Source organism: Neofelis nebulosa, chromosome 2 (assembly GCF_028018385.1).
Source record: "Neofelis nebulosa isolate mNeoNeb1 chromosome 2, mNeoNeb1.pri, whole genome shotgun sequence".
In the NCBI taxonomy this organism is placed as follows: domain Eukaryota; kingdom Metazoa; phylum Chordata; class Mammalia; order Carnivora; family Felidae; genus Neofelis; species Neofelis nebulosa.
This window is the reverse complement of record NC_080783.1, coordinates 142802600-142818669: the sequence shown is the minus strand read 5'-3', so window position 1 is coordinate 142818669 and position 16070 is coordinate 142802600. Positions and strand designations below refer to the sequence as shown.

General features: G+C 40.5%; 1 pseudogene; it reads right to left on the bottom strand.

Moving 5' to 3' along the window:
• Positions 1-480: 480 nt before the first annotated feature.
• On the bottom strand, positions 481-1757 carry LOC131491053 (eukaryotic translation initiation factor 2-alpha kinase 1-like; annotated as a pseudogene).
• Positions 1758-16070: the final 14313 nt, after the last annotated feature.

Sequence of the window (16070 nt, the reverse complement as noted above, 5' to 3'; positions counted from 1 at the left end):
TAAGCAGACTCCACACCCAGCGCAGAGTCTACCTCAGGGCTCGATCTCATAACCCTGAGATCATGACCTGAGCCAAAATCGACAGTTGGATGCTTAACCAGCTGAGCCACCCAGGTGCCCCGAAAGGGTACCAGTTTTTAAAACTGCATATACCATGCATATGTTTTCACAAATTAAACATACTCATATCACTGGCCTTCAGGTCAGGACACAGCAGTGTGAACACCCCAGAAGCCCCTTTTGCCCCTATTTTAACATTGTCTTCTTCCCTGGAAGTAACTACTATTCTGTTTTCTAAAACTATTGATTAGTTTTGCCTTTTATTTTATGTAAATACAATCTTTTTTAAGTTAAATTTTAATGTCATACAGGCTTACTAAATAAAAGTATTGCACACTAATGAAGATTGAAAATTTACATTCCAGTTGACTAGCCTAAAGAGTTTAAGACCACTTTCACATTTATAGAGCCTAATTAGCGCTAGTAGACAGGCACACCCTCATCTTCTATGTCATCTTTAACCCCTTTGTCCTGAGAAAGGGGGCTTAGCTGCTTCTTCAGTTCTTCAATTTTTCTTGTTCTAGTATCTTCATCTGTAGGGTGAGATTAATATTTCCAACAGTTTGGAAAATTTCGCTTTATAGCAACTGAACAGAGCAGATGGTCTCTGAGATGCATTCTTTCTAAGTGCTAGATCCACTTGGCTTTGTGGGATACCTTTTACTGAGGGACTCAAGTAACTGCCCACTTCTTAAACCTATTAAAACTTGTACTTGTTCTATTTATGTTCCAAACGGCTGAAAGAGTTCTAGTAGGATCACACCCAAGCTATACATATCTAATTTGGTGTCACGCTCAAATCCTTCCAACTCTTCAGGTTAAGTGTACATACAGACAAGTACCCACTCTGGAAGTATATGCTGGTATTCTGTTGCCATTTCTCTTGATCCAGTCCATGGTTTTTTGTTTGTTTGTTTTTTAATTTTTTAATGTGTATTTTATTTTTGAGAGAGTGCACGAGAGCAGGGGAGGGACAGAGAGAGAGGGAGACACAGAATCTGAAGCAGGCTACAGGCTCTTAGCTGTCAGCACAGAGCCCGACGTGGGGCTCAAACCCACAAACCGTGAGATCATGACCTGAGTAGAAGTCAGATACCCAACTGACTGAGCCACCTAGGTGCCCTGATCCAGTCCATATTCTGAATGATGTCTGTATAGGCCAGACCAGAGTCTTCTATTTTTACTTGCTGATCAGGGCCATGAAGAAAAATATTTCTGGACTTCAGGTGTTTGTTATGTTATGAATGTAAAATACACTTTCCACCAATTCTTGATAAGATCTTTATTGCAACACTGGCCTTAACATAAGGATGTGTGTACATTCGCCCATGTATTCTGGCCCTGCCTGTTTCACTCAGTTATCCAGTCCTACAAAGAGAGCTCACACAGGTGGATCTGAATGTGCAACATCAGGTGACACTGCATCAGGTGATACCTGCCCCATCAAGTTTTAAGTTTTCTTCAGAAGATTCCTCGATGGATGTGAAATTCTCTTCTAAGTTGTAATCATGCATAAGTGGCAGCTGATGTTCAACAATCTGGAAGACAAGTCAGCTCTTCGAATAAAATGATTCCAATTCAATGGCATCTTTTGTGACTAAATTGGTGATATAGTTCATCAGTCTATTAGTCTGATTTTCAATGCCAGCATCTCCTAAGGAGTTTTCTTTTTCTGGGGTGAATTTGGCAAGGATAATGGATGATTTTTTTTTTTAATGTTTATTTTTGAGAGAGAAAGAGACAGTGTGAGTGGGAGAGGGGCAGAGAGAGATGGAGACACAGAATCCGAGGCAGGCTCCAAGCTTGGAGCTGTCCACGCAGAGACCAGCATGGGGCTCAAACTCACGGACAGCGAGATTATGACATGAGCTGCAGTTGGACGCCTAACCGACTGAGCCACCGAGGGGCCCCTGGATGAGCTATTACTTTAATCATTTTTGACATCATGTTGATCTCTGTTGTCCTCCTGGTTAGAGATCACTTCCAGAGATGGCAACTGAATAGAGATTCTATCTTGCATTTGGGCCACATGAGCATCTACTATCCAAGCAGTATGATGGCCTACAACACCTTCACTTTCCATAGTACCTTTATGTAATCTGTTTAGTTGCACCCTTATTCAGCATATTTTGATTGCAAAATTCTGACCATCTGATTTATTCCTGAACTTGTATACTCTTCCATATCCACCTTTTCCTAAGGGGGCAAACTGTTCTAAATCATTTAAGTAATGTGAGGTTTGTTCTTCCAAGCTACTTCTCTTGATCTGATCTGGATATCAGAACTATCCTCACAGGGATCCTGAGGAATTCTTTCTTTAGCTGACCTCATTAAATGAGCAATAGCTATGGGCGCCTGGCTGCCTCAGTAGGTAAAGCACATGACTCTTGATCCTGGGGCTGTGAGTTCAAGCCCCATGTTGGGTGTAAAGATTACTTAAAAATAAAATCTTACAAAAAAAAAAAAAAAAAGCAGTCACTCTGTTGTGATGTAGTCTTGGTGGGCTAAACTCATCACTACAAGTGAAAGAAGACAGCAGTGCCATTTTGATAGAGGTCTGACAAAGCAATTTAAACACCTGTCTTGAACGAAGTGGATACTTGAACATGGCTCAAGTGTTCCAGTGAAGAAACAAGCAGTAATTTGGTTTGCAACTGAAAAGGCAAAATCAGCTGTTGTAGGGTCATTTTAACACCTGGGGTTCTGCTGGAATATCAGATTCCAAACATCCCTCCTGCTGCCCCTCCCCACCCCAGCACTATGCCACTAGGTCTGGGTTCAAGCAGAGATCCAGCCCAATTCACTCAGGGGCTGCGATGAACCTCGCTGCTCCCCAACCTCCTCAGGAATTAAGGTGGCCAGGGGCTGGGAGAGGGCCACTGCAGCATTCCAAGTCCCTCACCATCATACTTGGAGTCTGAGCCATGGGCCAGGAAGTCCATGGTAGGTGCACAGGCACAGACCTGGCTCCATTGCCCTCTGCCTCATGCTCCCAGTCCCCGGAGTGGCCCCCAGCAACATGCACTGCAGCCCAGCCTGCCTGCTAACCCACTGCCACATCACTCAGCACCCCAGTATACTCTTATTTGATCATCATCATATTTGTGAATATACTGTTTTTCCTTTGCCACTGTAACAAATTATCCCAAAATTAGTGATTTAAAACAACACAAATTTATTCTCTTAACAGTCCTGGTATCAGAAGTCCAAAACTTGTTTTTGGTTTTTTGTTTGTTTTTGAGAGCGCAAGTGGGAAAGGGATGGCAGGAGAGGGAGTGAGAGAATCTTAATCAGGCTTCATGCCCAGTGCGGAGTGTGTCTCACAAGTGAATGATCATGACCTGAGCCAAAATCAAGAGTCAAATGTTAACCTTAACTGAGCCACCCAGGTAACCCCCTGCAACTATGTTTAATAGGCCAAAGTGAAGCTATTAGCAGGATTCGTTCCTAAATCTGAAGGTTGTGAGTGGAGCATCTGTTTCCTTGCCTTTTTTCAGCTTCCAGTGGCTGCCTGTGTACTTTGTGGCCCCTCACTTGGTATTTAAAGCCTCTGCTTTCATCACATCATCTTTTCTTCTATAGTCAAATCTTCCTCTGCCTCTACATTTAGGGTCTACCTGGATAATCCAGGAAAATCTCATTTCAAGATCCTTATTTGAATCAAAGTCTCTTTTGCCATATAAGATAACATTCACAGGTTCCAGGGAGTAGATCCTGGATATTTTTGGAGGCCATTATTCAACCTACTAGAATGAGATTTATTCATAGCATATGTATTTGTAGTCATTCATTCTCATTACTGAATAGTATTTTATTAATTTAACCATTTTTATTATATCCAAAATTTATCCATTCTACCATTGATGGGTATTTGAGGAATTTCTAGTTCTTGGCTACTGTGAATAATGCCATGGAAGACATTCTTATACATGTCTCACTTCTGTTGAATGTATACCTGGGAGTGGAGTAACTCAGTCATGGGGTATGCACATACTGGTTTTAGTATGTATTGTCAGTTTTCCAAAGTGCTTATAAGAGGGCACTATTCTAATATGTACCATTATAATGAATTACTCTAAAGGTCTAGAGGCCTGACAGTGTTAATGAATTTCTCAAAATACCTAAATTATACCAAATGAGTTATACTTGTTATTTAATATCACACAAGAGGAAAATAAAAAGCAAAAGTATTTGTCGTTGTAGACACAGTGGTATTATGTACTCAGAGAACTGCTCCAAAGGAAAAAAATGCAAGTTTTAGGTAATCATAAATAGTATGTCAAATTTATAAATAGAATGCTTAATTATGGAAAACATATAGCTTACATTTTTAATTGAATTAAAATGTTTTTGTTAATAACCTTTTTTGGAAATACAAATATTTCCTCATACCCAAATGGCCACCAAGAAGAATTCTCCAATCCAAATAGCATAGGCACTGCCTTCCACTGGCTTCACTTGGATTTTGTTTGTTTTCTTCTTCCCTGTCCCTAATAGCTTGGCCCCTCTTTTTTTTTTTTTTTTAAATATATTTTTTTTAACGTTTATTTATTTTTGAGACAGGGAGAGACAGAGCATGAACAGGGGAGGGTCAGAGAGAGGGAGACACAGAATATGAAGCAGGCTCCAGGCTCTGAGCTATCAGCACAGAGCCCGACGCGGGGCTAGAACTCACGGACTGCAAGATCATGACCTGAGCCGAAGTCGGCCGCCTAACCGACTGAGCCACCCAGGCGCCCCAGCCCCCTCTTTTTAAAATAAAATTTTTTAAAATTTTTATTAGAGAGAGTGCATGTGCATGAGCTAAGGAGAGGGGCAGAGGGAGAGAGAGAGAGAGAGAGGGAAAGAATCTTAAGCAGGTTCCACGTTGAGTGTGGATCCCATGACCCTGGGATGGGACCATGACCTGAGCCGAAATCAGGAGTTGGAAACTTGGGGCACCTGGGTGGCCCAGTTGGTTAAGTGTCTGAATTCGGCTCAGGTCATGATCTCACAGTCCGTGGGTTCGAACCCCACGTTGGCTCTGTCCTGACAGCTCAAAGCCTGGAGCCTGATTCAGATTTTGCATTTCCCTCTCTCTGCCCCATCCCCACTTGCACGCTCTCTCTCTCAAAAATGAATAAATGTTAAGAAAAAAAAAAAAGTTTGACACTCAACTGACTGAGCCATCCAGGTGTGTGCCCAAACCCCTCTATTTTTTACCTTGCCCCACAGCATAGAATATCATGGGTAGGATTGGCCAGGGTGAAGAGAATGGGTACATAAATAACCTCCTTTTCACCTATCCACCTTGTAGTTAAAGCATCATCACTAATCCTTCTCCTATTTCCTCAAAATAAAACTTACTTTTAACATATATACTTAGATTTGCTTTTTCCTATAAAAGATGTAAGTGAAAAGAGAAAAGTAGGGAAGCAAAAGAGGTAACTTTTAACTTACAATCAATCTCTACCAGAAACCAATCAAATAAGTAGCACCTTAGAATTCCTTAATTTGTCAGAATTTAGGATTCTCAGTCTCAATGTTACTGACATTTTGGGTCAGTTAATTCTTTGTTGTGAGAGGCTATCTATCCTGTGCATTGTGGGGAGTTTAGCAGCATCCCTGGCTTAGATGTACTGGGTGCCAGTAGCACACCCCCACACACATTGTGACAACCCAAAAATGCCTCCAGACATTGCCAGATGTCCTGGGAGGGGTGCAAAATCACCCTCTGTTGAAAACCACTGCCTTAGAAATGTAAGTTCTTATTTTTAAAATAGGGTACCAGGGAAAGACTGAAATTGAACCTCTGTTTGGAAGCAACATGTGGTCTAAATTGAAAAAGACAAAAAGAAACAAAGTAATTTGGAGATTATAGGCCCAGGATTAAAATATATTTTGAGGCGGGCACCCGGGTGGCTTCGTCAGTTAAGCGTCCTTCTCTTGATTTGATCCCAGGCACGGAGCCTGCTTGGGGTTCTCACTCCCTCGCTCTTTGCCCCTCCCCCACTTGTGCACTTGCACTTCCCTCTGTGCAGAAAGTAAAATCTTAAAGGGGGCTCTTGACCTCACATCTGCTGATACCTTCCCCCTAGAACTCTAGTCCAGCTCTTCACCCAGAGATCGTAGCCACACCCAGTTTAAGCTAGATCAGGTATACTATCTCATTACTATGTATATCTTTTAACAAGTATGTTTTTATTTTTTTTATTTTTATTTTTTTCAACATTTTTTAATTTATTTTTGGGACAGAGAGAGACAGAGCATGAACGGGGGAGGGGCAGAGAGAGAGGGAGACACAGAATCGGAAACAGGCTCCAGGCTCCGAGCCATCAGCCCAGAGCCTGACGCGGGGCTCGAACTCACGGACCGCGAGATCGTGACCTGGCTGAAGTCGGACGCTCAACCGACTGCGCCACCCAGGCGCCCCAACAAGTATGTTTTTAAATTGCTTTTATTGTAGTTAAATATAAATATAAAATTTACCATTTTTAAGTATTTGGTTCAGTGACATTAAGTACATTGATATTGTTGTGCAACCATCACCACTATCTCCAGAACATTTTCATTATCCCACACTGAAATACTGTATCCATTAAATAGTAATTTCCCATTCTTCTCTCCCTGCAGCCACAGGTAACCACAGTTCTGCTTTCTATTTCTGAATTCAACAATTCTAGGTACTTCACAGAAGTGGAATCATAAAGTATTTGCCCTTTTGTATCTGACTTACTTCACTTAGCTTGGAAGGTTCATCCATGTTATAATATGTATCAGAACTTCATTCCTTTTTACAGCTGGATAATATTCCATTGTATGTATACATCACATTTTGTTTACTCATTGACTGATGAATGGGTAGCTTCCACCTTTTGGCTATTGTGAATAATGCTGCTAGGGACATAGGTGTACAAACATCTGTCCCTAAGAAGCATTTTTTTTTTTTTTTGAGTGTACAGAACTATATATTGAGAATTGAAACAAGGGAAGAAGTATAGTATAAATGCATATACAACAACAGTTTATAATATATGATAAATATTACATGACTGAAGGGGACACTTGTACTAGATCTTACGTGAGTTATTTCATTTTCTCATCACTTCTGTGAGGTGTAGGTATTGAGAGTCAAGGGTGGCAGGCTGGTAACACAGGTGTAGCATTAAAAGTAATAGATATGGGGTGCCTGGGTGGCTCAGTCAGTTAAGTGTCTGACTTTGGCTCGGGTCATGATCTCACAGCTTGTGAGTTCAAGACCTGCTTTGGGTTCTGCGCTGATAGCTCAGAGCCTGGAGCCTGCTTCAGATTCTGTGTCTCCCTTTCTCTCTGCCCCTCCCTTGCCTGTGGTCTGTCTCTCAAAATAAATAAACATGTAAAAAAAAAATTAGGTAATATGATAATATCTAGCAAGTGGAGGCATCAGGATTTGAACCCCAGGGAGCCTGGGTGGCTCAGTCCATTAAGCCTCTGACTTCTGCTCAGATCATGATCTCATGGCTCATGGGTTCAAGCCCCATGTCTGACTCTGTGCTGACAGCTCAGAGCCTGGAGCCTGCTTTGGATTCTGTGCCTCCTTCTATCTCTCTGTCCCTCCCCTGTTCATGCACTGTCTCTCTCTCTCCGGCCACGCCCCCCCCCCTCAAAAACAAACATTTCAGAAGATTTAAAAAAAAAGAATCTAAGTAGTTCTAAGGACTATGTTTCTTCCACTAGATCATTCTGCTTTCTCTCCAAAAGTACTCTGGGAATACTGGGATGAATCTTTATATCTTTATTTGAAGTCATTAAAAAAATTATAAGCCTTCCCGAGGATAGCAAAATTGCATGCTATTGCAAGATAATTACAGAGCTCACTCTAAGGAAGCAGAGGTAATGTCTGGTTTTGGGCTTCCTCTTTCTGCCCACTATTGTCTAAATGATTCAGTGTTATGCAGAATATTAAATATTGTTAAACTATTTCAGAAAGTTGATTTATTGTGTTGGTTTTATATAAGACTTTTCTTCTGATCAAAATACCTCCAAGACTATAGGAAAATATAACCTGGAATCAGTTTTCTAGAATTTCATCTTATCCAAATGTTGCAGAATTTTGGAATTCTTCGGAGTAAGCTCCCAACCAAGGCCAAATTTAAGAATTTAATTACAAGGCCCCTATTTGTTTATATCCCAATAACAAGCTTACTATTATGCAAATAGGAAATAAAATCTGGTAATTGTGGACCATTATTTAGAATTTTGAAGTTAAGGATGTGTTTTTTAATGGTACAGATAAATCAACAGCTATTAATATATGAAGACAAGGCTTGGGGAGAGTGCTGCCTCCACCTTTAATGTTGGAATTATTTTACAGTATTCTAGTCATGCTGTTTTGGAGGTTGGGCAACTATAAGCCTCACTTCACAGCCTATTGTTCCCACCTGAATCTTGCTGTAGCCTCCTAACTGGCCTTGGCTGCCAGTCCCTCCTTGTTATGATCCCTCCTTCACATTGCTAACAGTGTTGTGTCTCTAAAACACAAATATGACTATGAGACTCCTCTGCTCCGTGATCATAGTGTTAAGCCCAAACTCCTCTAAGCATTACATTAAGTATCTTTCATAGCATGATTCAACTTTTTCTACATTTTCTCAATTGCACTGAAACATGGGCAGTATAATGCCATCTCTTGTACACTTTATTACCTTTGCATATGCTTCTTCCCCACCCTGGATTGACCTTTTCTTCACTTCACCTGGCAAGTTTCTAACCATACAGCAAGACACAGCTTAAATTTTAGCTCCAATGTAAAGTTCTCCCTAATTCCTCAGTGCATAGTTACTCTTTGTCTGGCTATCTACGCCTGTGATACATATTTCTATTTTCAAATCCATAATACCATACTATAATTTGTTTGTTTACAAATTATTTGCATTACAGTGAGACCTGCCAGAGAACAGGGACCATATCATCATTATTTCAATACCCCTGGCAACTGATATAGTAAAGTTTTTTAGTTGAACTTGTAAATGTCTGCTGTGGTCAGCCCTCATTTCACCTGATGCTCTATACCATTTGCTCCTGGGGCTATCATACAATATATAAGCATTCAATAAATATCTGATGATGATGGTCATGGAAAAGAAAAGAAATTATTACATTTCATGTGCCATGTTTAAAAAGAGAGGACTTTTTCTCCTGAGAGAAAACCTTTCAGGAATATGGTATTTCAGTACCTAAAAGGTTGAAATTATCAGAAAACCTCCCCTGCCAACACCCACTCCAGGCATAGCACATTCTCTGGTCCTAGGAATATAGGATAACAAAATGTTATACTACAAAATTAACCAGAAAAACAGAAGGCAATCAAGGGATTTCAAGCAAAGAGTGATTTAATACAGGGAATTAGATAATACAATTATAGGAAGAACTGGAAGAACCAAAAGGAAAGGCAGACGATATTGCCCAGGAATGAGGAACTAGGAGAACTCTCTCGGAGCCTCCACTCATCTGCCGACTGACTCGTGCAGGAGCCTCATTACTGCATAGGAAGTCACTTGAAACTCAGCAGCTGAAAACAACAATCATTATTTCTCACAGTTCTGTGAATTTGCTGGGCTTAGCTGAGTGGTTCTGCTTCACATACTGTTGTCTGAGGCCGCAGTCATCGGAGGACACAACTGGAATGAAATGTCCAAGGTAACGCACTCACCTGGCTGGTGGTTGGTACCATCGGGTGGGATCTCAGCTGGAATGGTCAGTTGCAATGCCTTGATTCTCCATGCGGCTTGAACTTCTTAGAGTATGGTGGGATTCTAAGAAGGAGTGGCTCCAGAGTGTTCCCAAGGGAAGGAAGCGGAAACTGCAGGTCCTCTTAAGCCTTGGGCTCAGAAGTCCCAGAACATTACTGCCACCACATTCTATTGGTCAGAGCTATTTCAGGGAGAGGATACAGGTATCTCTCGCTTTTCAAAAGTTCAAGTTACACCACTCACTTTTACGAAAGACCTGCATTAGTACCTGTTTTCGCTTACCAAAAGAAATTTGAAGAGGAGTTTTGCTTTTACGAACAAAGGTGGAAAGGGAAAATAGCATTCAGTATTTGTTTGGCAGAGAGAACCTTATAGAGGCAGCACGCACGCCTAGCGGCAGAGTAGAATCGCTAACTCCTTCCCAGGAAACTACACTCAGCCTCTCAGCATTAACACCACAGCTTTGAACTGAGTCTGTGGGCATCTTTGCTTTATCCTCATTTATTTTGTGTATCTGTTAGCAAGATGTGTCCTAACGTGTCAGAAAAGCCTAAGGGAGGTTATTTTTTGAGTCTGGGAATGCTCAAAAATTTTTTCATACAAATGAGTAGTAATTGCTTCTTTGCCTCATGCCATTTCAGTTCAAAAGTTTTCATGCTCTACTTTCAGATAGTGGGGGAGAATACAGGAGGAGGATGTAGAAGCATCCAGAAGGAGGATGAAATGTTGGGAGTGGGAGCTGTCTTTAGAGACTAGCTGTCACACTTGTCTTTGCACATGCTTGTTCTTTGCTCCGAAATGCTTTTTTATTGTTTCCTGTCAAATATTCAAACTGAAAAATCCAGCTTACATTTCACCCTACATCTAGAGCCTTCCCTGATACCCTCAAGTACAGTCAATAGCCCTTTATTTCCTTCATGTAATCTGTGCCTGTGGTACATATTTCTGTTTTTGTATCTTATCGTTCCTTATTATGATTTGTTTGCTTGCATATTTTTCTGTGAGAGTATCTAGGGGACAGTAATCATATCATCATCATCCATATCTCTAGTAACTGTCGTAGTGAAGGTTTTTGCAATTGAACTTCTAAGTATCTGCTTGTGGTCAGTACTAATTTAGTCTGGTGTTCTCCACCATCCTGCTCTTGGAGCTTCAATGTGAGGAGATACTCGGTGAATAGCCAATGGTGATAATAATGGAAAGGAAGAAAAATTGCCTTTTAAATATTCTGTTTAGGAAGAAAGGATCATGTATGGGTCACTTAATAAAAATTTTCAGGACAATTGATATTTTAGTCCTGTCAGTTCTGTCAGCACAGAGCCTGATGCGAGGCTCGAACTTGTGGACCTTGAGATCATGACCTAAGCCAAAGTCAGAAGCTTAACCAACTGAGCCACCCAGGTGCCCCTAGTCCTGAAAGTTTTAAGCTTATCTAGAAAAATAATTTTCCCAGCATAGCACATTCTCTGGTTCCGGGAACATCAGATAAAATGTTATGCTACATAGTTAATCAGAAAATGGAAGCTATTTAAGGTATTTTAAGTGAGGAGGGTTTTAACACAGGAAATTAGGTAACAAAATTGTTGGAAAGGCTGGAGGCGCTAACGGAGGTCAAGTTACCCAGTTATGAGGAACTACAGGAAGCTGCTTCTTCCCCTGGAGCCTACAGTTGTTTGCAGAATTCAATTCCTGCAAGACCCCATTACTGCCCATGACTTAAGGGAGTTGTGCTCCCTGTCCCATGCTGTTGATGCAAACTACCAGACGCCCATGTTTAGCTGCTACCCAGGTGTCCCAGGAACTGACTGTATGACAAGAGGGTGCAGCTCAGTTGGTGCCACCACTGCCTGAGCTAGAAGAGTGTTTCTTTCTTCCTTCCTTTAGCTTTCCAGTCTCTTGCACATGCCCACTGTTGACTGAATCCTGAACAGGATTCCTGCTGGCTAGGGAGGCCAAGGAAATTCCTAGGTTTCCCAGCCCCTGCAATACAATAAAATTGTGGGGATGATGCTGAACACATCACAATATCTAGAACATGGCATTAGAAACTTGGCTTACAAAAGGAATATAGTGATCATAGCACTCACGATAGTTCTACCCAGATGGAGTTTTAGAATAGAAGAGTTTTAGTCTTATGCTTTTAAACATTTGATAAAATAAATAAGAGGGTTTTTTGAACCAATGTCTAGAATTGCAGTACTCGTAATCTTAGGTAACTTTCAGCCTTGGTTTTCTCACTAATAAATTAGAAAAGCTTTCTGACTTAGCAGTCTTTCACAGGCACAGTGGTAGTAGGATCTTTAAACCTATTAGAGAAAAAATCATGTATGTGTACATAAAAATATGTATGTATAAAATGTTTTGGTACATACACACACACATAATGTGACAAAGAGATACTGTCTGAGAAAATGAAAATTTATTTTTGCCACCCAGTGATTATGTAGGACTTTGGTAGAGTACTGGCCAAAAGTTGAAATATAGCTCCACTAATGTTTATTGGGCATTGGCACTGAGCTTGGCACTAGGAATACAAAGATGCATATTACACATTCCAATTCAGTAAGTGTTTAGTAAATATATTTCTGCTGGATATTTAGGTCTTGGGTCTACTAAGATGAACAAGACCAGACTTTTTCCACAGAGGTATTCAAAGACTGATAAGCAAATGATTGCAAGATTGTGGTAAGTGTGTTGATAAGAAATTTAAAGTATAACCAAAAACAATTAAATGGTAAAATTTTTAAATTTAATTGATGAGTAAAAAAACTTGGCATTTACTTAAAATTACTCAAGAAGATGCCATGTTTAGGGGAAAAAATACTGGCTCTGAAATGACACCATCTCAGGCAGTTAGAATTGAGGGTATTGAGTCTTGAGATGCATGTAAAATGCTCACTCTGAGAAATACTGAAAAGTATTTTCTTTAAAGTCATATAATCCCACCACAAAGACGGCCACTGGGAACATTTTGATGTATTCCTTTCTAATCCAAGGGTATTTTTCTTAAAGTAATGGAAATGAAACCAAAAATAGAGGCTAATAGGTTCACAAGGCATGATAGATTGCATGTAAATTAGAAGGCAAGAAAAAGAGCGAGAGAGTGAGAGAGAGAGAAAGAGAGAAGGATCTATTTGGGCCAGGTATTTCAAACTTCAAAATACACACCTGAACTTGATATCTTCTTCCCTACACTTGTACTTGCCCTTTTTAGGAATGGCACCACCATCTATCCAGTAATGAAGGCAAATACATCCAACTACTCTCAGAGTAATCCTTCTAAAACAGTCTAATTTTATTGTTCCTTTGCTTGAAATCTTTTAATAACTCCCCATAGATTTTGGGATCAAGTGTCATTTTCTTATTTCACTATTTATAGCCCTTCACCATCTAGCTCCCACCCATCCTACTAGCTTGACCTGCCTTCCTGCTACCTATATAGTTCTCCACATTAGCCATGTTAAAAAATTTGTAGTTCCACAAAGGTGTAGCAGTGTTCTCCAATCATCTTTGTCTTTCTACATGCTCTTTTCTCTCTAGAAGGCCATCATATACCCCCATCTTTTCCTCTGTTTAATTGCTTCTCAAAAACTCAAGGGTTGCCTTTCAGGATGCTGCAATCTATTCTGTTCCCCCAATGCACCAGGCACATATCTCTAATATAGCATTTGTCTCACTGTCCTCAAATTATTGGTGTTTTTATCTCTTATTCAATTCAACCAAGAGCTTCTTGAGGACAGGGACTATATCTTGATGATCTTGAGAGTCCTGCTTCTATCACAGTACCCAACATATAGTAGGTGTTATAAACATTGGTTGAAGGAATTTATGTAAATTGGTAGATAAAAGGACTGGTGGGTTTTTTAATTAATAATCTTCAGGAACTACATTTAGAAATTGTAGCAAATATTGTTAGTTGCTTACATAATAGCCACCTTCACCCCCCTTTTTTTCTTTCCTTTTTTTTTTTATGATTTATATCCAAATTAGTTAGCATATAGTGCAACAATGATTTCAAGAGTGGATTCCTTAGTGTCCCTTACCCATTTAGCCCATTATTTTTGTTTCCCTTCCCATATGTTCATCTGTTTTGTCTCTTAAAGTCCTCATATGAGTGAAGTCATATGATTTTTGTCTTTCTCTGACTAATTTCACTTAGCATAATACCCTCCAGTTCCATCCACATAGTTGCAAATGGCAAGATTTCATTCTTTTTGATTGCCGAGTAATGCTCCATTGTGTGTGTATATGTATGTGTGTGTGTGTGTGTGTGTGTGTGTGTTTGTATATATATATATATATATATATATATATATATATATATACACATACCACATCTTCTTTATCTATTCATCCATCGATGGGCATTTGGGCTCTTTCCATACTTTGGCTATTGTTGATAGTGCTGCTATAAACATTGGGGTGTATGTGTCCCTTTGAAACAGCAGACCTGTATCCCTTGGATAAATGCCTAGTAGTGCAATTGCGGGGGCGTAGGGTAGTTCTATTTTTAGTTTTTTGAGGAACCTCCATACTGTTTTCCAGAGTGGCTGCACCAGCTTGCATTCCCATCTTCCCTTTTTTTATTATCAAAACTCAAGTTTCAGTGTGGCAGTGTACCCCAGGGCATGCATCTTGATAGATCCAAGGCAGTCATGGCATCCCTATCCCTCTTTGCCAATAACACATTTTGGTTGACTATGATAGGGCATAGAGGGAAACTACGGAGGCTTCAGGGAGAGGTCTTATTACTTTCTCTTCTCTCTTCCTGCTATGTTTATAGTTCTGTGAGGGATGTGAAGCCTGGAGTTGGGGCAACTGTCCTGTAATCTTAAGGCAGCAGGCTTGAGGACAAAAAATAAAATGCTGAGAACTGTGGATGGGAAAAGACAGAGTCTGAGTCTTTGATGAGATAACTGAGCCACACCAATCCTAAATTGCCTATCACATCAAACTTCCTTTTATGTAAGATAATTAAAATGGTTCCATTGTTTAGGCCACTGAATGATTGAATTGTGGCCCCCAAAAGATGTCTATGTCCTAACCCCCAGAACCTATGAATATGACCTTATTTAATGACATAATTAAATTAAGTGTCTTGAGCTAAGATCATCTTGGATTATCTGAGTGAGCCCTTAATCCAGTGACGAGTGTCCTCATAAAAGACACACAGAGGAGAGATGCACAGAGAAGAGGAGAAAATGGAAGTGCTGGAGAAGGCAATGTGAACACAGAGGCAGAGATTGGAATTATTCAGTGACAATCCAAGGAACACCTGGAGCCACCAGAAGCTGGAAGAGGTAAAGGGTTCTCTTCTAGAGCCTCTGGAGGGAGAATGACTCTGCTGACACATCGATTTTGGGCTTTTGACCTCCAGAACTGTGAGAAAATTAGTTTCTGTTGTTTTAAGCCATCCAGTTTGTGATAATTTGTTATGGCTGCCTCAGGAAATAATATAAAACTGTAAGTCAATTCTCTGTTTGTTGCAGCCAAGGAGATCTTAATTAATATAACGATTATTTTTAAGTTCAAAGTAAACATATGAAAAAAAAGTATTGGTAATAATTCAGGAAGAGATCCTGGAGTCCCTGAAAATTCTTTCCATAGGATTTCAAACCAAGATTGATACTAATCTTGTCAAATCTGGGAATTAAACATATCTCTGACTCCACTTCAACTTCACCCTACATCACTCTGCTTCAGGGACTAATGGCTGGTAGCAGAGATGAAAGTTATGCCCTCCTAAGAGGATTTTTTTTTTTTTTTTTTAGAAACCTTATTTTCCGTCAACCTTATTCCATTTTGTTTGCCTTTGTGAAAGAGCAAGACCGCTCAGTGGTTGTTCCTACCCTTTCAGGGGTCTGAGTGGTAGGAGCTGCAGACCAGTCTTCAGTGGCAGGCTGAGCACTTCAGTCTTCAGTACAGAACTGCTGAATAGGCACGGAGGGCACCTGCCTACTTCCAGACCAGTCTGTGACTTCAGGTTGAATAGTAGTGAACTCAGGAGCTGGGACAGTCCATTCACCCAGAAATTCCTCCTTGGTCACAGCCTTTTTCAGCAGTGGCCTGCACCACCACATGTCTTCAAAATCTCTGTAGAAGTAGAGATCAGGCATGACCTCCCATGGGCATTCACAGGAAATGGCGTCAGGCATGCACTGAACTTCCTGGGCCAGCATCCACCACACCAGACCCACTGAGTAAGTTCCCTTGTTGCAATGGATGGCATGGCAATGTCCACACAGTGCAGAGGAGAGTCTGCATGGACCCCCCTGGGTAGTGTGGAAAAGATCCTTTTTT